The sequence below is a fragment of the Gorilla gorilla genome, chromosome 6 (genome assembly GCF_029281585.2).
Source record: "Gorilla gorilla gorilla isolate KB3781 chromosome 6, NHGRI_mGorGor1-v2.1_pri, whole genome shotgun sequence".
NCBI classification, from domain to species: Eukaryota; Metazoa; Chordata; class Mammalia; order Primates; family Hominidae; genus Gorilla; species Gorilla gorilla.
Window position 1 is genome coordinate 12,079,604 of NC_073230.2, and position 27,002 is coordinate 12,106,605.

Sequence of the window (27,002 nt, forward strand, 5' to 3'; positions counted from 1 at the left end):
CAAGGCGAGGAGCAGGGCTGGGACGGGCCGGGGGCGCCTCTCCGCGCCCCTCCCCTGCCCGGCCGCAGAGCCCGGCTCCGCCCCGGGCCCTGCTCGCGGCCCGCCCTGCGCCGCCACTGCGCAAGCGCAGGAGGAACAGCGCGGCGCAGCCTTAAGGCGCATGCGCGGGCGGCCCAGAATTGCGGAAAGCTCCGTTCCCCTCGCGTGAATCCGCTGATCCGGGCTTTGGGGCCCGCCGGGAGTTCTGTTTATAAACACACCGCGCGGCTGCCGGCGAGGGGTAACCCTAAGGGGAGTGGGGTCGGAGGTCAGAGGTCAGCGGGCGCGGGGTCGCCGGCCGTGAGACCGGCCCCGCCACCCTCGGGGACTGCTGGCTGCGCAGGGTGGCCGGCCGGACCGCCCTACCGCGGACCGGGGCTGCCGGGGCGCCACGTGGTGCGCACGTGGTCCGGCCCCGGCGCGGCAGCTCCCCTCCCCCACCACGCGAGCCTGGCCGCAGCGCCGGCTGGCGGCGCGGCGTTGCACATTGCGCGTGCGCACAACTCGTCTCGAGGCGCCTTCCGGTGGCGCGGCGGGGTCGGTTGCCTCCTCGCGACGGCTGCGCCGGGATGTTCCGGGGCGGTGGGGTCGCCTGCCCAATGTCGGGTGCGCGAGTGACGAGTAGAAGCCGGATTTGTGCGCGTTCTTCAAGGCTCCAAAGGGAGGAGGGAGCCTCCGAGAGTCCACGTGGGGCCGGTGGGATTCGCAGGGTCCGTTTTCTAAACATTGGGTGTCCTCGAACCTGGGGGCGCGGGCTGTGTCCGCCCCCAGCAGGGATGACCATGCCTGGGTCAGTGGCTGCGTAAATAAATAAACGAATGGGGAGGAAATCGATAAAATATTAAAAGAGTGTTGTTTACTATGTCACCTCTTACAGATTTATGAGAGTTTGTTGTTGTTTTTTGGAGAAGAGGGGTCTCCCTGTGTTACCCAGGCTGGTCTCAAACTCCTGGGCTCAATCCATCCGTCTGCCTCAGCCTCCTGAAGTGCTAGGAGTACAGGCGTGAGCCATGGTGCCCGGCCTGTTGATGAGATTCTACGTGAAATATATTGGGCGTTTCCTAAGCACTTAGTCAGTGGTAGTTCTTATAGTTGTTGCTTAAAAACAGAAAGAAATGTCATACCCTATTCCAAAAGGATTTGAGAAAGGTTTGCAAAGACTAAAAAGCAAGTGGCAGGGAAAAATAAAAACATACGCAAACTTCCTCCTGACTTTTTCTGCCATTTTATAGCAAAGGCTCAGAATTGCATTGCCACTGTCAGTTGTTTCGGTAAAATTAGTGTTCCTCAAGTTATCTACTCCAGGGACATTTTTTTTTTTTCTTGAGACAGGGTCTTACTCTGTTGCCCAGGCTCGAGTGCAGTGGCACAATCATGGCTCACTGCAGCCTCAGCCTCCGGGGCTCAAGTGATTCTCCTGCTTCAGTCTCCCGAGTAGCCGGGATTACAGGCGCGAGCCTCCATGCCCAGCTAATTTTTGTATTAATGTATTTTATATGAGACAGGGTTTTGCCATGTTACCCAGGCTGGTTTTGAACTCTTGGCTTCAAGTAATCCTCCCACCTTCGCCTCCCAAAGTGCGGAGATTACAGGCATGAGTCACCACACCCAGCTCAGCAACATCCTTTATTATTTTATTTTGTATTTTTGTAGAAACAAGAGTCTCACTGTGTTGCGCAGGCTGGTTTCAAACGCCTGGCCTCCCAAAGTGCTCGGATTACAGGTCTGAGCCACCGCTGCCAGCGCATCTTAAATACAGTCATGCGTCGCTTGGGAAAGGGGATACCTTGTGAGAAATACATTGTTAGGCAATTTCATCCCTGTGTGAACATCATAGTGTGTAATTCCACAAACCTGGATGGTACAGCCTGTTGCTCTTAAGCTACAAATCTTTAACAGCATGTTAATGTGCTGAATACTATGAGCAATTGTAACACAATGGTAAGTATTTACGTATCTCAACATAGAAAAGAGAAGGTAGGCCGGGCGCGGTGGCTCACGCCTGTAATCCCAGCACTTTGGGAGGCCGAGGCTGGCGGATCACGAGGTCAGGAGATCGCGACCATCCTGGCTAACACGGTGAAACCCCGTCTCTACTAAAAATACAAAAAAAATAGCCGGGCGTGGTGGCGGGCGCCTGTAGTCCCATCTACTCGGGAGGCCGAGGCAGGAGAATCGCGTGAACCCAGGAGACGGAGCTTGCAGTGCACGCTGCTGCACTCCAGCCTGGGCAACAGAGTGAGACTCCATCTCAAAAAAAAAAAAAAAAGGTAAAGATACAGTATTATAATCTTACAGTATTATAATCTTAGAGGACCACTGTCATATATGGCGTGAATGGTTGGCTTATTGCATGATTGTAAATACCTACTATGTGCCAGATACTGCTCCGGACTCTGAGGTGCCTGGGTAACCTCTATTTAGGTCAACGGAAAATCTAAACGTGGTTCCATTATAAAGCAAAGCCAGGAAGTACATATCCTAATGGTCTGGCTGATGGTACATGTTTAACAATCGGCTTGGGAAGGACTGCATATATACACACACATTTATTATAAATGTTACTGGTATGAAGCATGTGTATCGTATCAATTGCAAATAATGATAAAACACACAATGCTCTTTTTGTTTGTAAATTTCATAGTCAGTTGATTCTCAGAGAATGCTTTCCTTTAGCATTGCTGAACTCCCGTGTCCATAGCCAACCTGTGCTTGGACACGGGTTGGATTACTGAATTGTAATATGCAAGGTTGAGTTGCTACCCAACCCACTATTTTCCCAGTAAATAATGTTTGGTCTGGTGGGGTGGCTCATGCCTATAATCCCAGCACTTTGAGATTGTATGGGAAGCCAAGGCAGGAGGGTCGCTTGAGCCCAGGAGTTTTTGTTGTTCTTGTTTTTGTTTGTTTGTTTGTTTGTTTTGAAACGGAGTTTCGCTCTTATTGCCCAGGCTGGAGTGCAGATGTGATCTCGGCTCACCGCAACCTCTGCCTCTTGGATTCAAGCGATTCTCCCGCCTCAGCCTCCCAAGTAGCTGGGATTACAGGTATGCGCCACCACGCCCAGGTAATTTTGTATTTTTAGTAGAGAAGGGGTTTCTCCACGTTGGTCAGGCTGGTCTCAAACTCCCGACCTCAGGTGATCCTCCCGCCTCAGCCTCCCAAAGTGCTGGGATTACAGGCATGAGCCATCACACCCGGCCAAGCCCAGGAGTTTGAGACCAGCCTGGGCAACATAGCAAGATCCTGTCTCTACAAATAATAAAACAATTGGCAAAGCATGGTAGCATGCATCTGTGGTCTTGGGAGGCTGAGGCTGAAGCTACTTGGAGGCTGAGGCTGAAGGATTGCTTGAGCCCAGGAGTTGGAGGCTGTGGTGAGCTGTGATCACACCACTATGCTCCATCCTGGGCAACAGTGAGACCCTGTCTCAAAAAAAAAAAAAAAGTAAAATAAATGTAATGTTTGACAGGAGTATTGATATTTTCACTTATATTAACAAGTAAGAAATGAAGCAAAACACATATAGATCCGAACTTTATTTGTTCCTCAATGATGTCAGCAACTTCTTTGCTGTACTGGAGCATGGTTTTCTATTACTGGGTGAATAGTTCCTCAACATTTTGTGCTATTCACAATACAATGGCTGCAGACATCACAGAATTTGAAGTTTAACCACATTGTTAATTTTCTCTATTACTTTCTTATGTTTAGGTTTTGGCAAATGGATTCTGCAGAGTCAGATGGTAAGTATTTTCCACTTTTCCAGACACGTACAGTCTTTGGTGCAGTCTCTTGTTTTGCTTTGTTTTGTTTTAACCACCCTTTAACAATGTAAAAAAAAAAATTTTTAGCTCAAGCAAGAGCCACATTTTGCCTCCAAGTCCTGAATTGTAGCATTTTCAGATTTTCACAGTGTAAATATCTCTGCAATAGTTGATCCAAGCTGTGGAGTATCTGAACCAATGCAGAGTATCTGAACTTGGAGTTGGGAAGATAATTTCCAGTATACAGATGGAGTAGAGTAACCTTAAAAGCATAGATTACAGTAAAATAATTAGGACATGATAAGTGTTGAGACCCTTTCAATAGAATTTATTTCACTGCAAGTAGGGTAATTTTTTTTTTTTTTTTTTTTTGAGATGAAATCTCTCTCTGTTGCCCAGGCTGGAGTGCAGTGGTATGATCTCGGCTTATTGCAACCTCCACCTCCTGGGTTCAAGCAGTTCTCCTGCCTCAGCCTCCCTAGTAGCTGGGAGTACAGGCATGCACCACTATGCCTGGCTAATTTTTGTATTTTTGTAGAAATGGGGTTTTGCCATGTCACCCAGGTTGCTCGCAAACTCCTGAGCTCAAATGATCCACCCGCCTCAGCCTCCCAAAGTGCTGGGATTACAAGTGTGAGCCACTGTGGCCAGCTTAATGTAATTTAATTTTTAATAATGACTGTGTTTAACAGCCAATTAACTGAAATCCTGAAAGTTCAACAATCGGCTCTTGTGAACAGCTCCAGCTCAGCATTAGTCTTATCTGTAAGTGGAGATGGGCTTTGGGGATGATAGACAGAGTTCCATTTCTTAGCATGGGTTACCCTTAGACACACCTGAAAGTGACCCCCCCCCCAAGGAGCCACACCCCTGTATCACCCCCTCCCTTGAGCGTGTGCAGGGCTTGTGATGGGCTTCTAACCAGTGGAACATGGCAGAGGGGGCAGGTGCCATTGTTCAGATCTGGTTATGTTATATGGAAGGGGCAAGGGGCTCCTATTCCCATCACTCCCAGGATCACATGACATTATAGGAGACCCCATCTTGGTCCACTGGAGACAGAGACGCTCCTGCTGGCCTTGCAGAAGCAAACAGCATGTTGTGAACAGCCCCTGGAGAGGACCCCATGGCAGGGGACTATGAGTAGCCTCCAGGACCTGAGGGTGGCCTCCAGCAGAAGGCCAGAAAGAAACTGAGGCCATCGGTCATGTGGCCACAAGGAAATGCATGCTGCCAGCAGGCTGAGTGACCTTGGGAGAGGATTCTTGCCCAGTTGAGCCTCCGGATGAGAATGCAGCCCAACTCAACCTGGATTACAGCCATGAGAGGCTCTGAGCAGAGCACCCAGCTGAGCTGTGCCCAGACTCCTGCCCCAGGGAGACCCGTGTGGTGCTGGATGGATGTTGGTTTAAGCTGCTGAACCTGTGGTCATTTGTTACACAGCAATAGCGAACAAATACATAATTATTCAACATATGGATGCACCTTTCTGTATGTGTGTTACATTTCCTTTTTTTTTTTTTTTTTGAGGCAGAGTCTCACTCTGTCGCCCAGGGTGGAGTGCAATGGCATGATCTCATCTCACTGCAACCTCCGCCTCCCAGGTTCAAGTGATTCTCCTGCCTCAGCCTCCGGAGTAGCTGGAATTACAGGCGCCCACCACCACACCTGGCTAATTTTTGTATTTTTAGTGGAGAGAGGGTTTCATTATGTTGGTCAGGCTGGTCTTGAACTCCTGACCTCAAGCAATCCACCTGCTTCAGCCTCCCAAAGTGCTGGGATTACAGGCATGAGTCACTGCACCCAGCCCATTTCCCAATTTTTAAAGGTTAAGCGACAAAACATAAACATTAAAAAGGGCAGAGAACTGTACCAGAATGTTGGCAAGAGTGCCCTCAGATGGTCTAACAATGGGGAAAAAAACTGTGGTGGGTTTTGGTTGGCTTGTTTGCCCCTAAAGAGCTTACTGTCCCAACTCCATCTCCACGGCCTTGGGACTGAAATGGTTGTGAAGTTGGGAGCTAGAGTCTAGTGCCTGAGTTTTGACCTCAGCTCTGACACTTCCTAACTACCTATGTGTCTCCATGACCCTCTATCCGCTTATCTTTAAAATGAGATGATGGTAGTACCTGACTCGTGGAATAGCTGTCACGATTTGGTGAGCCAGTTATTTTCACTGTAGCCTTCATCCACTATGAGGCCATCAGGGGCAGGGGCTGACTCCAGCTTCTGGTGGACTTGGATATTTCTACACCATGGGTGATGAGCCCATCCCTTTGCCAGTGAGTGGTTCAAGAATCAAAGTCAGGCCTGGCGTGGTGGCTCATGCCTATAATCCCAGCACTTTGGGAGGCCAAGGTGGGCAGATTGCTTGAGGCCAGAAGTTTGAGACCAGCCTGGCAAACATGGTGAAACCCCGTCTGTACAAATAACACAAAAATTAGCTGGGCATGGTGGCGTGCACCTGTAATCCCAGCTGCTTGGGAGGCTGAGGCATGAGACTTGCCTGAACCCAGGAGGCAGAGGTTGCAGTAAGCCTAGGTCGTGCCACTGCACTCCAGCCTGGGCAACAGAGCAAGACTCTGTCTTCAAAAAAAAAGAGTCAAAGTCAGTCAATATCTGCCATTCCCTGAGCCATTTGAGGAGGATCAGGCATCCAATTTGCAGGGGTCTATGGTCAGATTCCAGAAAAGGGTTCCTATCTTCCAAGAGGCATCTGTGGGAAGAGATGGCCTTTCCCTCTCTGGACACCATGGGAGAGGATGACCTATGGACAGCGTGGGGCGATGCGGAGCCTGCTTCTGCAGGAGAGCAGCACAGACCCCACCATCCATGGAGGGAGCTGGAGCCCCAGGTCAACTCACCTCAAAACTCCTCCAACATCCAGATCCCAGTGATGATATGGACAGAAACATTTCAGCATTGTTTGGACCGTTTTCAGTTGGGTTTTCTGGTACTTGATGAACTAAACTTGCATCCCTTCCACCAGGGCTCTCCACTGTGGGGACGGGATAAGGGACGATTGACATTGGATCTGGTGTCCCTCTGGAGTTGGGCAAGGTGAGAGTGGCACAGCAGCTGGCATTTGATCACAGCCAAACGCCACGGAGGCTCCCTGTGGGCTCCTGCAGTTGCCTTCATGATGGCATTAGTTCCCTCCACTAGTAGACCATTGTATTAGTTCCCTGATAAGACAAAGCACCAAAGAACTCGCTCTCCCCTCTCAGCCATGTGAGGACCCAGCAAGAAAGGAGCTGTCTGCAAACCAGAAAGTGGGGCCCACTGGACATCAGATCTTGGACTTCCTAACTGCAGAACCGTGAGAAATAAATGTTTGAGCTCCTGCCTGGATTCCCAGCACTTTGGGAGACCAAGGTGGGAGGATCACTTGAGCCCAGGAGTTCAAGACAAGCCTGAGCAAAAAGTGAGACCCCTTCTCTACAAAAAAAAAAAAAAATAGAAAAAATTGACTGGGTGTGGTTGCTTGTGCCTACAGTCCCAGCTACTCAGGAGGCTGAGGCAGGAGGATCATTTGAGCCTGGGAGATGGAGGCTGCAGTGAGCTATGATCATGCCACGGCACTCCAGCCTGGGTGATAGAGTGAGACCGTGTCTCAAAAAAATTTTTTAATGGTTAAGCTGTCCAGTCTATGGTATTTTTGTTATAGTAGCCCAAGCTGACTGAGGCAGTCCTCCACGTGAACTGCTGTATGCTACTGCCTCTGATAACTTGTCATGAAACAGTTATGTGCTGGTGTGAAATTGCTGTTAGCCATGTTACTTGCTCTCCATATTGTAACTAATGATATATTTGGAGCTGAGCAAAGGCTCCATAAGTCCTGCTGAGCATCTGACTTTTTAATTTGCATCAAATGCTACCGTCATAGACAGGTACTCAGCAAGCAATTGTTCTTATTATTTCTTTTTTTAGAGACAGGGTCTTGCTCTGCTGCCCAGGCTGGAGTGTGGTGGTGTGATCATGGCTCACTGCAGCCTCCACCTCCTGGGTTCAAGCAATCCTTGAACCTCAGCCCCCCAAGTAGCTGAGACTACAGGCACACATCACCAGCTATATTTTTAAAAATTTTTTCTTTTTTTTTATTTTTGAGATGGCGTTTCGCTCTTGTTGCCCAGGCTGGAGTGCAATGGTGCAATCTTGGCTCACTGCAACCTCCACCTCCGCCTCTGCCTCCTGGTTTCAAGTGATTCTCCTGCCTCAGCCTCCTGTGTAGCTGGGATTTTTATTTTTTATTTTATTTTATTTTTATTTTTTTTGGGAGACAGTCTCGCTCTGTCGCCAGGCTGGAGTGCAGTGGTGCGATCTGGGCTCACCGCAACCTCTGCCTCCTGGGTTCAAGCAATTCTCCTGCCTCAGCCTCCCAAGTAGCTGGGATTACAGGCACGCACCATCGCGCCTGGCTACTTTTTGTATTTTTAATAGAGATGGGGTTTCACCATGTTGGCCGGGATGATCTCGATCTCTTGACCTCGTGATCCACCCACCTCAGTCTCCCGAAGTGCTGGGATTACAGGTGTGAGCCACCGCACCCAGCCATTTTTTAAAAAATTTTTGTAGAGATTGGGGTGGGGGTGGGGGGGGGTCTCCCTATGTTGCCCAGGCTGGTCTTGAACTCCTGGCCTCAAGTGATCCTCCCACCTCAACCTCCTAAAGCATTGGGATTACAGGCATGAGCCATTGTGCTTGGCCTCCGGTGATTGTTAAATGAATGAAGGAAAGGCACCTGGGCTCTGAAAAAGAGAAGCACCCTGATTTGATCCTCATTCTAATGCGACCAAAACAACATGATCATTCCCGCCATCCAACCTCCGGGACAAACGCAAGCCAAGGAAGCATCAAGCCAGCATGAGATCCACACCAGCGAGGGTTTCCAGGCCTGGGCCTGCTGACCGCTGCCTTCCTCCCTCTTTAACTCTGCTGTACCTTGTCACCCTCCTCTCACTTCCAGAGCTCCCCCTCGCTTGTGCTGTGATATTAAGAGGCCCACAGAGCCTGCTCAAAGCTCAGTCAAGGCTAACCAAAAGCCATATTCCCGTTCACAAACCCGCATCTTCTCTCCACCACCGCAGCCTCAGAGTCTCCTGTCCTGTCCCCCTTCCCTGGAAGCCAAAACATCATGGCCCTGCCATTGCACATTTGCTCTCATCTGCAGAATTTCACAAAAGAAACCAAGGGCCTCTGGGCCCCCACTCCAGCCCCAAGCGCTCTGCCAAGGAGGGAGGCCCCTGCTGTTCGTGCTGCCCCATGTGCAGGCAGACGGATCTTCCCAGGCCGGCTTAGGTCGTGAGGTTGGCCTGGCAGGGATGAAACGGGGCCGGATGAGGACTGGATTGCAGCAGGCAGCCCGTGGGGCTTTATCGCCATTTTCTGTGGAACAAAGGCCCGGCTGGCCCTGGGAGCTGATGCTGCTGCTCTATTGAAATCTCGAGGTGGTTCTCTATTAATCACTCCCCCTGGCGCCTCAGAGGCCCAAAAAGGAGTCAAACAAAACCTCTTTTCTAAGCAGGATGAGGTTTGCAGAGGCCTGAGCAGAAAGATTCCCCCGGCCCCTCTCACCAGCTTAACACACAAGAAAAGCCTGCCTGGGTGCATTGAGGAGGGGAGGTTGGAATGTGACCAATTCCACTGGGGACCCCAAAGAGCTCCGTGCAGGGAGCAGGGTGGGTGAGCGAGAGGTCTCGCCTTCCTGCAGCCCCTCCCTTGTTTTATTTTAGAAACTGCAAAGACCTGATCAAATGATTTTTTTTTAGTAGACATTTACTAGGAGCAGGGTAGAAAAAAAACAAAACTTCCATTTTCTTTCCTCCTTGGACATAACCTTGAATCACAGTTTCTTGGTTTCTCTTTTTTTTTTTAACCTGATGTTGCTGTTCTGCATTAACCAATAACTGGTCCTGCATTATTCATTAACCTATAAATATGAAGTGTGGCCTCTATTTTTAAACAGACTAAAACACCAAGCAATCTTTTCCCCTGATAAGGCCTCACAGCCCCTGGGGACCAGGCCTGCTGCTCCTGGGTGTGCGTTTGTCTGTTACTGAGAAACAGCTCCCTAATTTTTTTTTTTTTTTTTTGAGAGAGAGTCTCACTCTGTTGCCCAGACTGAAGAGCACGATCACTGGCATGATCACAGCTCAAACTCCTAGGTTCAAGCAATTCTCCCACCTCAGCCTCCCAAGTAACTGGGACTACGGGTGCATGCCACCATGCCCAACTAATTTTCCTTTTTTTTTTTTTTTCTTGAGATGGAGTCTTGCTCTGTTGCCCAGGCTGGAGTGCAATGGCGCGATCTCAGCTCACTGCAACCTCTGCCTCCAGGGTTCGAGTGATTCTCCTGCCCCAGCCTCCTGGGTAGCTGGGATTACAGGCACAGGCCACCACACACAGCTAATTTTTTGTATTTTTAGTAGAAATGGGGTTTCACCATGTTAGTCAGGCTGGTCTTGAACTCCTGACCTGAAGTGATTCCCCCAACCTCGGCCTCCCAAAGTGTTGGGATTATAGGCATGAACCACCGGACCCAGCCTAAAGTTTTTTTGTTTGTTTGTTTTGTTTTTTTAATAGATAGAGACAGTGTCTCGCTATGTTGCCCAAGCTGCTCTCAAACTCTTGGCTTCTAGTAATCCTCCCACCTCAGCCTCCCAAAGTACTGTGATTACAGGCGTGAGCCACCACACCCGGCTGCAACGAAGTTTTATTTCATAACTTACTTGATGACACTTTGCTGTCTCCTTCCCTCCCTCCTGCTCACTCCTTTCCTCCCTTCCTTTACTTCTCATTCTGTGTTCTTCTGCTTTTGTTTCATTTTTGGTTTAAAACAACAGAAGTTTGTTCTCTCACGGTTCTGCAGACCTGAATTCTGAAATCACGGTGTTAGCAGGGCCACGATTCCCCTGAAGGCCCTTGGGAGGAATCTGTTTCAGGCCTCTGTCCCAGCTCCTGGCAGCTATGGGCGTTTCTTGGCCCACAGATGCATCATTTCTTCAATCCTTGGATCCTTCCATCCTCTACCTTTACAAGGCCATCTTCTCCCTGTCTTTTCATGTCATCTTCTCTCTATGCGTATCTGTTTCTGTGTCTAAATTTCCTTTGTATTTTCATTTATTTACTTATTTTTAGAGATGGGATCACTCTGTTGCCCAGGCTGGAGGGCAGTGGTGCAATCACAGCTCACAGCAGCCTCAAACTCCTGGGCTCAAGCGATCCTCCCACCTCAGCCCCCTTAGCAGCTGGGACTACAGGTGTGCACCACCACGCCTGGCTAATTTTTTTTTTTTAATTTTTTTGTAGAGATGGTGGTCTTGCTATGTTGCCCCAGGCTGGCCTCGAACTCCCTGGCTCAAGAGATCCTCCCCCCTTAGCCTCCCAAAAGTGCTGGAATTACAAGGCGTGAGCCACAGTGCCCAGCGGGAAAAGGATTTATCATGCGAGATTGGCTCCCATGATCATGGAGGTCGTGAAGACCTGCAGTCGGGCATCTGCAAGGTGGTGGCCCAGGAAAGCAGTGGTGTAAATCCCAGTCTGAGTCAGAAGGCCTGAGAACCAGGAGCACCAATGTCCAAGGGCCAGCAAAGGTGGATGTCTCTGCCCAGAGAGTGCCAAGTTTGCTGTTGCTCCACCTGTTTGCTCTATCTGGGCCCTCAAGGAATTGAACGATGCCCATCCACACTGGTGAGGACGGATTTTTTTTTTTTTTTTTTTTTTGAGACTGAGTCTCACTCTGTCACCATGCTGTAGTGCAGTGGAGCCATCTCAGCTCACCACAACCTCCACGTCCCGGGATCAAGCGATTCTCCTGCCTCAGCCTCCCGAGTAGCTGGGACTACAGGCGTGCGCCACCACGCCCCGCTAATTTTCGAATTTTCAGTAGAGACGGGGTTTTACCGTGTTGGCCAGGATGGTCTCGATCTCTTGACCTCGTGATCCGCCCACCTCGGCCTCCCAAAGTGCTGGGATTACAGGCGTGAGCCACCCCGCCTGCAGAGGAGGGGTCTTCTTTAATCAGGCCTACTGATTCAAATGCTAATCACTCCTGAAAACACCCTCACAGACACACCCAGAAATAATGTCTTACTAGCTACCTGAGTGGCCCTTAGCTCAGACAAGTTAATACATGAAATTAGCCATCACAGGTGCATGGATAGTCTAGCCCGCCGTGTGCTGTGATCAAATCACAGAGGGAAATCTTACCATGGTCGTCAAAACCCTTCTACTATTGTGAGATTTTTAACTAAAAAAAAAAAACAGACACTCTAATTAGAGAGATGATTATAATAATGCCTTTACGGTGCTGCCTAAGGATTAGACCTATAAAAGTGAAAAATGTACAGTACAGCTGAGGGTCTACTCTGTTATTTGTCACAAAGAATTCAAAGAACTCTCAGCTGATCTTTCTGGTTTGTTTTTGTTTGTTTTAGACAGAGTCTCGCTCTGTTGTCCAGGCTGGAGTGTGGCAGCATGATCATAGCTCACTGCAACCTGGAACTCCTGGCCTCAAGCGATCCTCCCACCTCAGCTTCCCAAGTAGCTCAGACCACAGGTGCATATCACCATGCTCGGCTAAGTTTTTTATTTTTTTGTAGAGATGGAGTCTCACTATGTTTCACAGGCTGGTCCCAAACTCCTGGCCTCAATTGATCCTCCAGCCTTGGCCTTCCAAAATGCTGGGATTGCAGGTGTGAGCCACTGTACCCGGCCCTCAGCTGATTTTTTTTTTAATGCCAGTAATGATTGGAAAATTTCATATTTTGCTTTATGGTTTGCAGCACAAATCAATGCACAGGATTTTACAAAAAAAAAAAAATTCAGATAGGCCGGGCGCAGTGGCTCACGCCTGTAATCTCAGCACTTTGGGAGGCCGAGGCAGGCGGATCACCTGAGGTCGGGAGTTCGAGACCAGTCTGACCAACGTGGAGAAACCCCATCTCTACTAAAAATACAAAATTAGCCAGGCGTGGTGGCGCATGCCTGTAATCCCAGCTACTTGGGAGGCTGAGGCGGGAGAATCACTTGAACCCGGGAAGCGGAGGTTGCTGTGAGCCGAGATCACGCCATTGCACTCCAGCCTGGGCAACAAGAGCAAAACCCCGTCTCAAAAAAAAAAAAAAAAAAATTCAGAGATGTTTCTCTTGCTCCATCCTCCACACAAGCTTTTGTTTTCCCCAGAGTGAAGAAGACATTAGAAAAATGCTAAACCTTTGCCTAACTTCAAAGTTCAACAAATAAGAATAGTGAGGCAAAGGTTTAGCATTCTTCTAATGTCTCCTTCACTCTGGGGAAAACAAAAGCCTGTGTTGAGGATGGAGCAAGAGAAACATCTCTGAGTTTTTTTTTTTCTTTTTTTTTTTTTGAGGTGGAGTTTTGTTCTTGTCGCCCAGACTGGAGTGCAAGGGTGCGATCTCGGCTCACTGCAACCTCCGCCTTCTGGGTTCAAGCCATTCTCCCACCTCAGCCGCCCGAGTAGCTGGGATTACAGGCACCCAGCATCATGCCCGGCTAATTTGGTATTTTTAGTAGAGAGGGGTTTCTCCATGTTGGTCAGGCTGGTCTCGAACTCCCAACCTCAGGTGATCCGCCTGCCTCGGCCTCCCAAAGTGCTGGGATTACAGGCGTCAGCCATTGCACCCGGCCTATCTGAATTTTTTTTTTTTTGTAAGATCCTGTTCATTGATTTGTGCTGCAAACCATAAAGCAAAATATGAAACTTTCCAATCATTACTGGCATTTTTTTACAGATCAGCTGAGGGCTGGGTACAGTGGCTCACACCTGCAATCCCAGCACTTTGGGAGGCTTTGTTCTCTTTTTCCCCTTCGGTATTCCTCCCAAAGCACAAATTTGTAGTGTTTTGCAAAGAGTACTTGATTAATGCATGTACTATACAGTTATTTAAAATGATGTTGGCCCGGTGCAGGGACTCACACCTGTAATCCCAACACTTTGAGGGGGAGTGGGGGGGTGGGGCCCAAGGCAAGAGGATCATTTGAGGCCAGGAGTTTGAAACAAGTCTGGGCAAGATAGCAAGGCCCTGTCCCTACAAAGAATAAAAAAATTAACCAGTCATGGTGATGCACACCTGTGTCCCAATTCGTCAGGAGGCTGAGGCCAGAGGATCACTTGAGCCCACAAAATTGAGGCTGCAAGTGAGCCATGATCCTGCCAGACAAGGTGACAGAGTGAGCCCTTGTCTATTAAAAAAAAATTTTAATTATGTCAACTAAGAATCTTTAAGAACGTGGGGAAATAACACATAAAGTGAAAGAAAAAAGGAAGAAAAGCTGAAAATAGCCAGCTGTAAGGTTAGGCATAAGATTTGTTTCTTTTATGTGTATATTTCCTAATTCCTTACAATGAATGCATGCTGCAGTTCTAATTGAGAGAAATATCATTTTTTAAACGAGCTGTAACAGAAACGGGAACAACGCTCTAATATTCCTTTTCTCCCAGATGCTACCTTTTTCTGACGATTGACTTTTGTAGTCCATTTAAGTTCCTTGTATGCAATTCTTGAGATGCTAGCTTGTTGCTTGGTAACAGTCATTTCTAATGAGGCCTTTTTCTCACTGGTCCCCTTCAGCAGGGCTGAGCTTCAGAGCAATCTGGTGTGAAATGATTTCAGGCCAGGGCCACAATGAAACTACCTGGACTTCTCAATTACCAAGTGGATGTTGGTACCATTGGCAATTTCCCAAAACATTACATTGAACAAATGTACTGGAAAGAATAACACCTTCAAGATTCATGGTTCCCTGTTTTTGCTTCAACTTGCAGGTGTGCACATCTCTCCTTCTATCTGTCCCTTGCATACTGCTGGTCCCCAGAGTTCTGTCTCTGTCCTGCTGCAGCACATACCTTTTGGTTGCCTACCTATCCGCCCCTTCCCCCTTTTCCTATCCAGAGAACCCAGATTTTGTCCAGATACTCATTTTCCATCAGCTTCAGGGGAGGTGAACCCCAGTTCCTAAGACAGAATCATGGCAGAGCCAAGAAAAGCAAGGTGATCCCAGACACCTCTCCAGGAATTGGGTCCAAGCATGGACACATGATGTCATTGTGGCAAGTGAGACGAGGGGAAACATGCTAGGGGAGAGGAGCACCTGAAAAAAAGGGTCTTTGTTCCTAAAAAGAGATGAATAAAGCAAAAATGGTGCCTGGATCCTGCATTGTGGATGGAAGGCCTGCAGTCCCTGCAGCCATCTTGAAATAATGAGAGCCAACATACCAGGATAGAGGGGATGAATGGCAGAAAGAAATGGAGTCCTTGGCCCGGCGCAGTGGCTCACGCCTATAACCCCAGCACTTTGGGAGGCCGAGGCAGGCAGATCATGAGGTCAAGAGATTGACACCATCCTGGCCAATATTGTGAAACCCTGTCTGTACTAAAAACACAAAAAATTAGCTGGATGTGGTGGCGTGCACCTGTAATCCCAGCTACTCAGGAGGCTGAGGCAGGAGGATCACTTGACCCTGGGAGACAGAAGTTGCAGTGAGCCGAGATCATGCCACTGCACTCCAGCCTGGCGACAGAACAAGACTCCGTCTCAAAAAAAAAAAAAAAAAAAAAGAGAGAGAGAGAATTTGGGCTCATGCTTGTAATCCCAGCACTTTGAGAGGCCGAGGTGGGTAGATTGCTTGAGCCCAGGAGTTCAAGACCAGCCTGGGCAACATGGCAAAACCCCCATCTCTACAAAAAAAATCCAAAAAAAAATTAGCCAGGTGTGGTGGTGCACACCTGTAGTACCAGCTACTTGGGAGGCTGAGGTGGGAACATTGCTTGAGCCCGGGAGGTAGAGGTTGCAGTGAGCCTCAATCTCTCAGGCTCAAGCAATCCTCCTAACTCAGCCTCCCTGAGTAGCTGAGGCTACAGGTGGGTGCCACCAAGCCTGGCTAATTTTTTTCATTTTTTTTAAGAGATGGGGTCCCACTGTGTTGCCCAGTTTGGTCTCAAACTCCTGGGCTCAAGTGATCCTCTTGCCTTGGTCTCCCAAAGTTTTGAGATTACAGGCATGAGCCACCATGCCCAGCCATTAAACAAGTTATTAAAAACATTAATCTCAAAGGAAAATAGTGATATATTTGACTGAATTAAAGTTAAGAAGATGTTCATCAATGTACAGCCACAAAAAGAAAATGAAAATCAAAAGACCAGTCACAGAGAGTAGTAGGAGATACCTGCAACACATATAGCCAACCAGGACCAGTAATTTTCCTACTGTTCAAAGAACTTCAAACCAATAAGGACAAAACAGATGACCCTATTAAAAAATGGGCAAAAGACTGGAATAGGCACTTTACAAAATAGAAATATCATTTCTTAAATGAGATGTAACAGAAACGGTAACCATGCTCTAATATTCCTTTTCTCCCATATGCTTTCTTGATGATTGACTTTTGTAGTCCATTGAAGTTCCTTGTATTCACAAAGGGGGGCAGTCCAAATGGCCAATAAACATTTGAAAAGGCACTCAATCTCATTAGACGTCATTCAAGTGCCTATTAAAACAGTAGTGAGATACATTTATACTCTTTAGGCTGGCAGAAATTTTAAAGCCAAGTGATAACAAAGATGTAAAGCAATGGGAACTCTTAGACACTACAGGTGGGAGTGTAGATTGGTGCAATCACTTTGGAAAATAGCTTGGCGTTACCTAAAACATTTGAACTTTGCATATCCTGTGACTCAGCAAATCTGCTTCTAGACTCATAACCTAGAACAATCGTTCTCAAACCTTAGCGTGCATCAGAATCTCATGGAAGGCTTTAAGCTCCCCTCCCAGAGTTTGAATCAGCGGATCAGGGGTGGGACCTGAGAATGTGTATTTCTAACAAGTTCCTAGGTGATGCTGATGCTGCTGGTGTGAGGATCACACTTTGAGAAACGTGCACACCACCCAGATATACACACAAGACCTGCTCATGGAGTAACAACTGAAAATGTCCAACACCAGTTGAATGAATAAAGTATGGCAGTGGTCCCCAACCTTTTTGGTACCAGGGACCAGTTTCGTGGAAGACAATTTTTCCACAGACCAGAGTAGGGGGGATGGTTTTGGGATGATTCAAGCACATTCCATTTATTGTGCACCTTACTTCTATTATTACATTGTAATATAGAATGAAATAATTATACAACTCATCATAATGCAGAATCAGTAGGCACTTGTTTTCCTGCAACGAGACAGTCCCATCTGGGGGTGATGGGAGATCATCAGGCATTAGATTCTCATGAGGAGTTGTGCAACCTGGATCCCTCGAATGTGCAGTTTGCAATAGGGTTCACCCTCCTATGAGAATCTGATACTGCCGCTGATCTGACAGGAGGCGGAGCTCAGGTAGTAATGTGAGTGAGGGGGAGCAGCTGTAAATACAGATGAAGCTTCACTTGCTAGTCTGCCTCTTAACTCCTGCTGTGTGGCCTGATTCCCTGTCCGGGGCCTGGGGATTGGGGACCCTTGAAGAATGGGATATTTCTGTAATGGAGTACTGCAAAGCATTGGAAATGAATGGACTGTAGCTAGGATCAAAATATAGATGCATCTCCAAACAATTCCCAAAGCCCAAAGATAAAAGACCATACACAGTAGGAACCCAATCATAAAAATAAAAAGAGCTGGCTGGGGGCAATAGCTCACGCCTGTAATCCCAGCACTTTGGGAGGCCGAGGCGGGTGGATCATGAGGTCAGGAGTTCGAGATCAGCCCTGACCAACATGGTGAAACCCTGTCTCTACTAAAAATACAAAAATTAGCTGGGCGTGGTGGCACGTGCCTGTAATCCCAGCTACTCAGGAGGCTGAGGCAGGAGAATCACTTGAACCTGAAAGACGGAGGTTGCAGTGAGCCAAGATTGTGCCACTGCACTCCAGCCTGGGCCACAGAGTGAGAACATGTCTCAAAATAATAATAATAAATAAAAATAAAAAGAGCTCAAATCAAACCACATTATTTAGGGTTGCATGCGTGTGTGCTAAAAGTCTAAGGAAAGGCAAGGAAACGATAATCAAAGTCATTGGCATAGCATTTTCCTCTCAGGGAAAAGGGAGAGAACACGTGCCAGTTATTAAGTTGTGACCCTTTTGGGAATAGGCTTTGTGATGTTGGGGCTGGGATCTGCAGCACCCTTTTCCCCTCACCCAGCAGGCTCCTTCTCAGGCTCTTGCCATAGGTGGCGCCAGAGAAAGACTTCAAGGCTGGAACAGGAAGGAAGAATTTCCTCCTTCCTGTTTCTCCCCTTTGGGTCTCCAGCTGTTTCCGGCCCCTTTTTAAGGTTCCCAGCAAAACTTCTTCACCCTTGCACCATCACTTCCTTTGGCAGCAGCAGCTAAATCCTGCCTGCCATTTTTCCAACACTTCACAAAAATAGCCTCATTGTGACCCTTCACCATCACCAGCACCTGCCAGCCCACTCTTCAGAAATCAGAGTTTCAGCTTCCCTAAGTTCCTAAATTTCAATAATTCCAACCTCTTCACATGGTGCCTTCCCTCCACTCATCCCTACCAGGTAATAGCTACTTCATCCAGTTGCTACCTCCAAGATACATTTAGAATTCTGTTTTTACTGTGTCAGTTACAGAGGTCACAATTTTATACCTAGCTAATGGTTCTTTAGATCAAGTTCTTTCTGTTAAAATAACTTGGCTCTTGAGTTCATGCTTGTTGCTTCATAGTCACCTCTAGCATTGAGCCAACATCCCATGCAGTGAGAGAGGGAAATGGTGTTTGAGAGCCACATCTGCCCCTTTCAAAGAGCTTTCTGCTGGGATGACCAGTTGTCCGTGATTGTGCAGGACTGAAGAGTTCCCCAGGATGCAGGACTTTTGTGGCTGAAACCAAGAAAGTCTGGGCAAACAGGGATGAGTTGGTCACCCTAAACTCTGTGACTTCTGCTTAAACACATTGACTGTAGCTATTTCTATGGTCACTTTGCTCACCTCTGGCTTCAAGGAAGGCTGGGATACGTAGATGTAGGTTTTTAGCAGAGTCCTGTTAATTAGAAGGAAGGGCAGAATGGATATTGGAAAGGCAGCTGGTGGTCCTGCCCTTTAACTCCAGATAGCAATCATTAACCACCCCGCAACATTGCCTGAGATCACATGGCTATCATTAGAGATGTGACAAGAAGCCAGGTCTTCTGCTGGTGGCCCCCATAGGATACACTGCCTGTTTCTCTCTTTCAAACAATTTCTCATTTCTGGCACCCAAGAAAGAAAACCATTTCAATATGTTAGCATTTTCAATCTTCAATGACTAATTATATTCCAAAGGTGAGAGGTTTATGCAGGAAACCTTCCCACCATGTCTTGGCCAGTTACTGGGTGAAAATGGTCACCAAATGGAACCATGGCTATTTTACATACACACTATTTTTATTTCTGTGTTTGCAGTCATGCTTGGCTCTTTCTCAGTGGGAATTCTGGTTGTAAGATTTTAGTTTTGGGCTGGGGGCGGTGGCTTGCGCCTGTAATCCCAGCATTTTGGGAGGCAGGGGTGGGTAGATTGCTTGAGCTCAGGAGTTTGAGACCAGCCTGGGCAACATGGCAAAACTCTGCCTCTAAAACCAATACAAAAATTGGCAGAGCATGGTGGAATGTGCCTGTAGTCCCACTTGCTTGAGCCCAGGAGGCAAAGGTTGCGGTGAGCCGAGATCGTGTCACTGAACTCCATCATGGGTAACAGAGTGAGACTCTGTCTCACAGACACACACACACAGACACACACACACACACACACTTTAGCGCAGACTTTAGTTTTGGCCGGGCATGGTGGCTCACACCTGTAATCCCATCACTTTGAGAGGCCACAGTGGGCAGATCACTTGAGCTCAGGAGTTTGAGACCAGCCTGGACAATGTAGCAAGACCCTGTCTCAATTTAAAAAACAAAACAAGACCAGCCTGGAAAACATAGCAAGACTCAATTGCAATTTTTAAAAATTGTTTTAGTTTTGTGATGGGTTCAGGAATCCTGTGTCCTGTACTCTTTTTTTATTTGGTGTTTATCTGGTTTTTTTTTCTCAAGCATTAAGTATTGTTTTATCCTAGATGTCTTTATTCTAGGTTCCCTTTGGTACCTGCATTTACTCTTATTGACTTGGTAAGAAAATGCTTGTTTGGGAGGATTCCAAATCCGTTAAATCCATATGCTGGCTCACTTTCATTTCAACAGCCAGGTGCTTCGGCAGTATGGCATTAATATACATAAAAAGAGGGAGGCAAACTTATGTCTCAAAGATTGAATCTTTTTTACTAACTTTGGAAGACTCTCTTGGCCAGCTTGGTTTGTTCCTTTGAATCATGAATACGATAAACTGCAGAGGGAAAAATACGATCAATAGGTATCAGCCAAGGGATGCTCGGCCTTGTAGATTTCATGTATATTTTGTGACCTCCCCATAACACATCATCATTGGAGGCTGCATATCTGCAAGGTACACACAAAATAGGCTACATCTCATCTGCTTTCAGTCACCACAGCACCGTGTATGTTTAGTACAACCACAATTTTTGTAAACGGCCGAACAACGGGCTGGAAGCCAGGGCTTCTCAAATTCCATTTCCTTCTCTAGGATACGAATTTCCTCATAGATGTTGGAAGCTACGTTTCCTCTTTCCTTTCCTCTCACTTCAAAACAGTGAATATGTGAATATATATATTTAGAGTAGCATGAGAAACAAGCAGTTCCTACATCTTGCATGTAATTCACTAATGTCCAATTTCATTGTCTCTCCTTGTCTCCATGTAATTTCTTCTTTCCTGTTCAGAGCTCTGAAGATTTGTAATTAAACTCCCACACTTGGTTTTTTTTTTACTTCAGCTTTGATTATAATTTTAGGTTGAGCCATATGAAAGTAATGACAATTAACTACATGTGACCTTTTTTTTTTTTTTTGAGATGGAGTCTCGCTCTGTTGCCCAGGCTGGAGTGCAGTGGCTCCATCTCGGCCCACTGCAACCTCCACCTCCCGGTTCAAGCCATTCTCCTGCCTCAGCCTACCGAGTAGCTGGGATTACAGGTGCCTGCCACCATACCCGGCTAATTTTTTGTAATTTTAGTAGAGACAAGGTTTCACCACGTTGGCCTGTCTGGTCTCCATCTCCTGACTTCAGGTGATCCACTCGCCTCAACCTCCCAAAGTGCTGAGATTACAGGTGTGAGCCACCACGCCCGGCCCTCACATTTGACCATATTTGAATGGCAGTTGTATCTGGTTCAACCTAATTATAAGCTGCATACATTGAGATTGTGCTTATATTCACAGCACTGCACCAAATTTTTACACATATAACCCCCAGTTAGACTGCAGATTCACATAAAGTGGGGAAACTGAGGCACGCATGAAGATGAAGTGATTTGACCAGGGTTTGCGGTTAGTAAGTGTTGGAGCTGCAGTTAAAACTCAGGGGTCTGGCCAGGTACGGTGGCTCACACCTGTATCCCAGCACTTTGGGAGGCCAAGGCAGGCGAATCAATTGAGGTCAGGAGTATGAGACCAGCCTTGCCAACATGGCAAAACCTCATCTCTACTAAAAATACAAAAATTAGCTGGGAGGGGTGGCATGCACCTGTAATCCCAGCTACTCAGGAGGCTGAGGCACAAGAGTCATTTGAACCTGGGAGGCAGAGGTTGCAGTGAGCCAAGATCACACCACTGCACTTCAGCCTGGGCAACAGAGTGAGGCTCTGTCTCCGAAAAAAAAACAAAACAAAAGAGACGGAGGTCTCCCTATGTTGCCCAGGCTGATCTTGAACTCCTGGCCTCAAGCAATCCTATAGCTTTGGCCGCCCAAAGTGCTGGGATTACAGGCGTGAGCCACCATGAGTGGAAACTGGTTTCTTTGGAGAAGGGTCTGACTTCCTTATCGCTGTTCTCACACCTCTCAAACACGTGGCTATTTGTCACTTCAGGGTAAGAGGATGTGACATACGGCAGGACCTTACGATCTACATTAAAAAGCTGCTTACCATGAATCCACTTAAAATGGAAACCAAAACGTTTTAATTCTGTGAAATTTTGTGAGATTTGTGGGGGGAAAAAAAACGTATGAATCAGACTTTACCTAGAAAGATGATTCCAATAAGTTGGTTTAACTTATGCTTCACTGAATTTAGTTCCTACAAAATTTTTGCTAACTTTTAACAGCTGAGACAAAATGCGCATGTCATATAAATCACCCATTTTAAATATACAATGCAATGGCTTTTGGTATATTCACAGATCTGCGCATCCATCAACACAGTTTATTTGAGAACATTTTCTTTTTTGTTGTTGTTGAGACAGAGTCTCACTCTGTCGCCCAAGCTGGAGTGCAGTGGTACGATCATGGCTCACTGCAACCTCCGCCTCCTGGGCTGAAGCGATCCTCCTGCTTCAGCGTCCCAAGTAAACAGGACTACAGGTGAGCACCACCAGGCTCGGCTAATTTTTCTAGAGATGAGGGTCTCACCATGTCACCCGGGCTGGTCTCGAACTCCTCAACTCAAGCGATCTGCCCGCCTCAGCCCTGTAAAGTGCTGGATTACAGGCGTGAGCCACCATGCCTAGCCTTACAACGGTTTCATTATACCAAAAGGAAATTCCTCGCTCTTTAGTTATCACCTTCGTCTCCCACATCTCCATCCCAGCCAGCCCTAAGAAACCACTAATCTGCTGTCTCTATGGATTTCACATAAATGGAACCGCACACTAGGTGGTCCTTTGTGATTGGCTTACTTCACTTAGCATAATATTTTCAAGGTTCATTCATACTGTAGCATGCATCAGAACATCAATCCTGTTAATTGCCAAATAATATGCCACTGTAGCCAGGTGCAGTGGCTCACGCCTGTAATCCCAGCACTTTGGGAGGCCGAGGCGGGTGGATCCTTTAAGGTTAGGAGTTCGAGACCAGCCTGGCCAACATGGTGAAACTTTGTCTCTACTAAAAATACAAAAATTGGCCAAGTGTGGAGGTGGGTGCCTGTAATCCCAGCTACTTGGGAGGCTGAGGCAGGAGAATCTCTTGAATCCAGGAGGCAGGGGTTGCAGTGAGCCAAGATCGTGCCACTGCACTCCAGCCTGGGTGACAGAGCAAGGCTCCATCTCAAAAAATAAATAAAATACAATAAATAAAATTGCCTTCTTTGACTTGGAATCGGAAGCCCGACTTTTTAGGTTCTTTCATCAGATCCCAAAGAAACCAACTGCCATTTCCACTGCTGTAGTCTCTCAACAAACATCACTGTGCATTGGTCTGGTCACCAATGGGGGTGTCTTTCCCACGAGTTCCTCCCACATCCTCAATAAAGAAGCAGGAATAATGATTCAAATTTTTCTTTTGGCCAGGCACAGTGGCTCATCCCTGTAATCCCAGCACTTTGGCAGGTTCAGAGGGGAAAATTGCTTGAGCCAAGGAGTTCAAGACCAGCATGGGCAACATAGCAAGACCCTGCCTCTATTATTAAAAATTGAATTAGGTCGGTTGAGGTGGCTCATGCCTGTAATCCCAGTACTTTGGGAGGCCAGGTTGGGTGGATCACAAAGTCAGGAGTTTGAGACCAGCCTGGCCAACATAGTGAAACCCCGTCTGTACTGAAAATACAAAAATTAGCCGGGTGTGGTGGTGCGTGCCTGTAATCCCAGCTACTCGAAAGGCTGATGCAGGAGAATCACTTGAACCTGGGAGGTGGAAGTTGCGGTGAGCCAAGATTGCTCCACTGTACTCCAGCCTAGGCAACAGAGCGAGACTTCTACCTCAAAAAAAAAATTTAATTAATTAACTAAATTACATTAAAAAAGGAAAAACAAATTTTTATTTGGTCTCTGCCAGGAAAAAAAAGTAGCTTCCACTTAGCAATCAGCTTGTTTTTATCTTACGGAGAGTTAACCTCATAAGTGAACATGTGTCCTTCCTTGTTTGGGCTGCTAGTTAGCTCAGAACCAAAATTGGAATCCATCTCTCCCAACTACATTAAACTTTACGGTTTGTATTTTGTGTACTCACTATATGCATGGCTTAGTCTAACGTTTTTGGTCAGTATTTCTCTGTTTTTCAGTTTTCTCATTTACTGATCTACTTTTATATTGTTGTATGTATATATCTGAGTAAGCAGTCAGAAATGCATTTTTTAAAATTTGAGTTCAGATGAACTTAACCACCATGATGCAATCAGCAAAAGTCAGACTGTGGGAAACTCTAATGAGCAAATGACCCAGTTTCTTGAAAGGGGAAGAAAAGGAAATGGACAGGGAAGCCTAGACTAAAAGCAATTACAAGAACGCTCATACATTGTTCTTGGGAATGTCAAATTCTGCAGCCGCTTGGGAAAGCAGTCTGGTAATTTCTTCAAAAGGTAAACATATACTTAGTATGTAACCCAGCAATTCCATCCCTAGGAATCTAACTGGAGAGAAATGAAAACACACGTCAAAGACTAGTCTATGAATGTTCATAGCAACTGCATTATTCATAGGGCCAAAACCTGGAAGCAATCCATGTGTCCATCGAGTCGTGGATTTATTCTTTTTTTTTATTTTTTACTATTAAAAAAAAAATTTTTTTTTTGAGACAGATTCTCACTCTGTTGCCCAGGCTGGAGTGCAATGGCATGATCTCAGCTCACTGCAACCTCCGCGTCCCAGGTTCAAGCGATTCTCCTGCCTCAGCCTCCTTAGTAGCTGGGATTACAGGCATGTGCTACTGCACCCAGCTAATTTTTGTATTTTTAGTAGAGATGGGGTTTCACCATGTTGGTCAGGCTAGTCCTGAACTCCTGACCTCAAGCAATCCACCTATCTCGGCCTCCTGAAGTGCTGGGATTACAGGCATGAGACACCTGAAGTGCTGGGATTACAGGCATGAGCCTGGCCCATTTCTACTTTTCTACCAATTTACCAAAATTTCTACCAATTCTACCAAAATTTGTTGGGCGTGATGGTGGGCGCCTGTAATCTCAGCTACTCGGGAGGCTGGAGAATGGCTTGAACCTGGAAGATGGCGGTTGCAGTGAGCTGAGATCCAGCCATTGCACTCTAGCCTGGGTGACAGAGTGAGATTCCATTTCAAAAAAAAAAAAGTAGAAATAGTCAAGGAGAAAGCAGATGCTGGAGTGAGGATTGACTTCAACTGAAGAAAATTTTTAGGATGATGGAGGTATTCTTTTTTTCTTTCCTTTTTTCTTTTTTTTTTTTTTTTGGCGAGACAGGGTCTCCACCCAGGCTGGAGTGCAGTGGTGCGATCATAACTCACTGCAGCCTTGAACTCCAGGGCTCCACTGATCCTCCCACCTCAGCCTCCCAAGTAGCTGGGACTACAGGCACACACCACCAGACCCAACTAATTTTTTTTAATTTCATTTATTTATTTATTTTGAGCTGGAGTCTCACTCTGTTCCCCAGGCTGGAGTGCAATGGCACAATCCTGGCTCACTGCAGCCTCCGCCTCCCAGGTTCAAGCCATTCTCCTGCCTCAGCCTCCCCAGCAGCTGAGATTATAGGCACTTGATACCACCCCCTGCTGATTTTTGTATTTTTAGTAGAAACAGGGTTTCACCATGTTGGCCAGGATGGTCTCGAACTCCTAACTTCAGGTGATCCGCCCCCTACCCTAGCCTCTCAAAGTTCTGGGATTATAGGCATGAGCCACCACACCCAGCTTAATTTTTTAATTTTTTGTAGAGAGGCAGAGGTTGCAGTGAGCAGAGATTGCACCACTGCACTCCAGCCTGGGCAACAGAGTAAGACTCTGTCTCAAAAAAAAAAAAAAAAAAAAGTTTTAAAAGACAAACTGCCAGACATGGTGGCTCACACCTATAATCTCACCATTTGGGGAGGCCAAGGAAGGATTGATTGCTTGAGGCCAGGGGTTCAAGACCAGCCTGGGCAACATAGGGAGACGCCCTATCTCTACAAAAAATACAAAAATTAGGCCAGGCACGGTGGCTTACGCCTGTTAATCCCAGCACTTTGGGAAGGCCGAGGCAGGCAGGTCACCTGAGGTCAGGAGTTCAAGACCAGCCTGGCCAACATGGCAAAACCTTGTCTCTACTAAAAATACAAAAATTAGCCGGGCATGGTGGTGCATGCCTATAATTCCAGCTACTAGGGAGGCTGAGGCAGGAGAATCACTTGAACTCAGCAGGCAGAGGTTGCAGTGAGCCGAGATTGTGCCACTGCACTCCAGCCTGGGCAACAGAGTGAAACTCCATCTCAAAAAACAAAACAAAACAAAACAAATTAGCAGGCCTGGTGGCACGTGCCTGTAGTCAGGAGGACCACTAGCACCCAGGAGTTCAAGGCTGCAGTGAGCTATGATCGCAGCACTGTGCTCTAGCCTGGGTGAGAGAGTGGGACCCCATCTCTAAAATAAATAAATAAAGATAAACTAAAGAGTCTTTTAAAAAACAAAAATGAAGCTCGGGAGCACAGGTCACTGATGACATCTGGCTGGAATGAGGCAGTGAACATCTAGTTTTCGCCTGCTCAGCATTCATTTCCCCTTCTGCTAACAGGAGTCAGGCTTTGCTTTAAGGAGCGGCCAGCCCTTCGCATGCAGCCTTCCAGAGTCTGCCCCTCAAGGTAATAGACACCGGTCCACCCTTAGCCCAGGCCTGGGCACAGAACCTCTGCTAAGCCGATCGCTGCTTGGGGTCCCTCGGGGATTCCAGATTCCAGTCTCGTATAGAATGATGCAAGAAGGGAAGAGCTCAGAGCGGATTGATCCCCGTGGGGCATCCTGAGACACCAGCCTTGGGTTTTTGTTGCTGAATCCCACAGCAGCCCTGACTCCTGTCTTTTCTGAAGCCTGAATCTTGGCATTCTTCTGTTATGTGAACTACAGGCTAATACATTCCCTTTTTGTTTAAGTTGGCTGGAGTTGGTTTCTGTGGCTCAAAACCACAGCACCCCATGGCAGAGCCTCTGCGGATCATCAGCTATTCTGTGTGCTTCTTTTCCTGGCCTGTCTTGGGCTGATACAGCTACACACCCAGAACCCCTTGGACATTAAGACTTACACAAGCCATGAGCAGGGCATGGTGGAGTGAGCCTGTGGTCCCAGCTACTCAGGAGGCTGAGATGGGAGGATCATTTGGGCCCAGGAGGTGGAGGCTGCAGTGAGTTATCATTGCACCACTGCACTACAACCTGGGCGACAGAGCAAGACCCTGTCTCAAAAAAAAAAAAAAAAAAAATTCAGCCGGGCGTAG

At 47.2% G+C, this 27,002-nt stretch overlaps 1 long non-coding RNA gene across 1 annotated transcript; it reads left to right on the forward strand.

The window, feature by feature from the left end:
* Positions 1–204: 204 nt before the first annotated feature.
* On the forward strand, positions 205–5,270 carry LOC129523590 (uncharacterized). The gene is made up of 5 exons (XR_008667118.2): positions 205–749; positions 2,991–3,086; positions 3,754–3,785; positions 4,499–4,571; positions 4,840–5,270. It is a non-coding gene; the product is annotated as an uncharacterized lncRNA (long non-coding RNA).
* Positions 5,271–27,002: the final 21,732 nt, after the last annotated feature.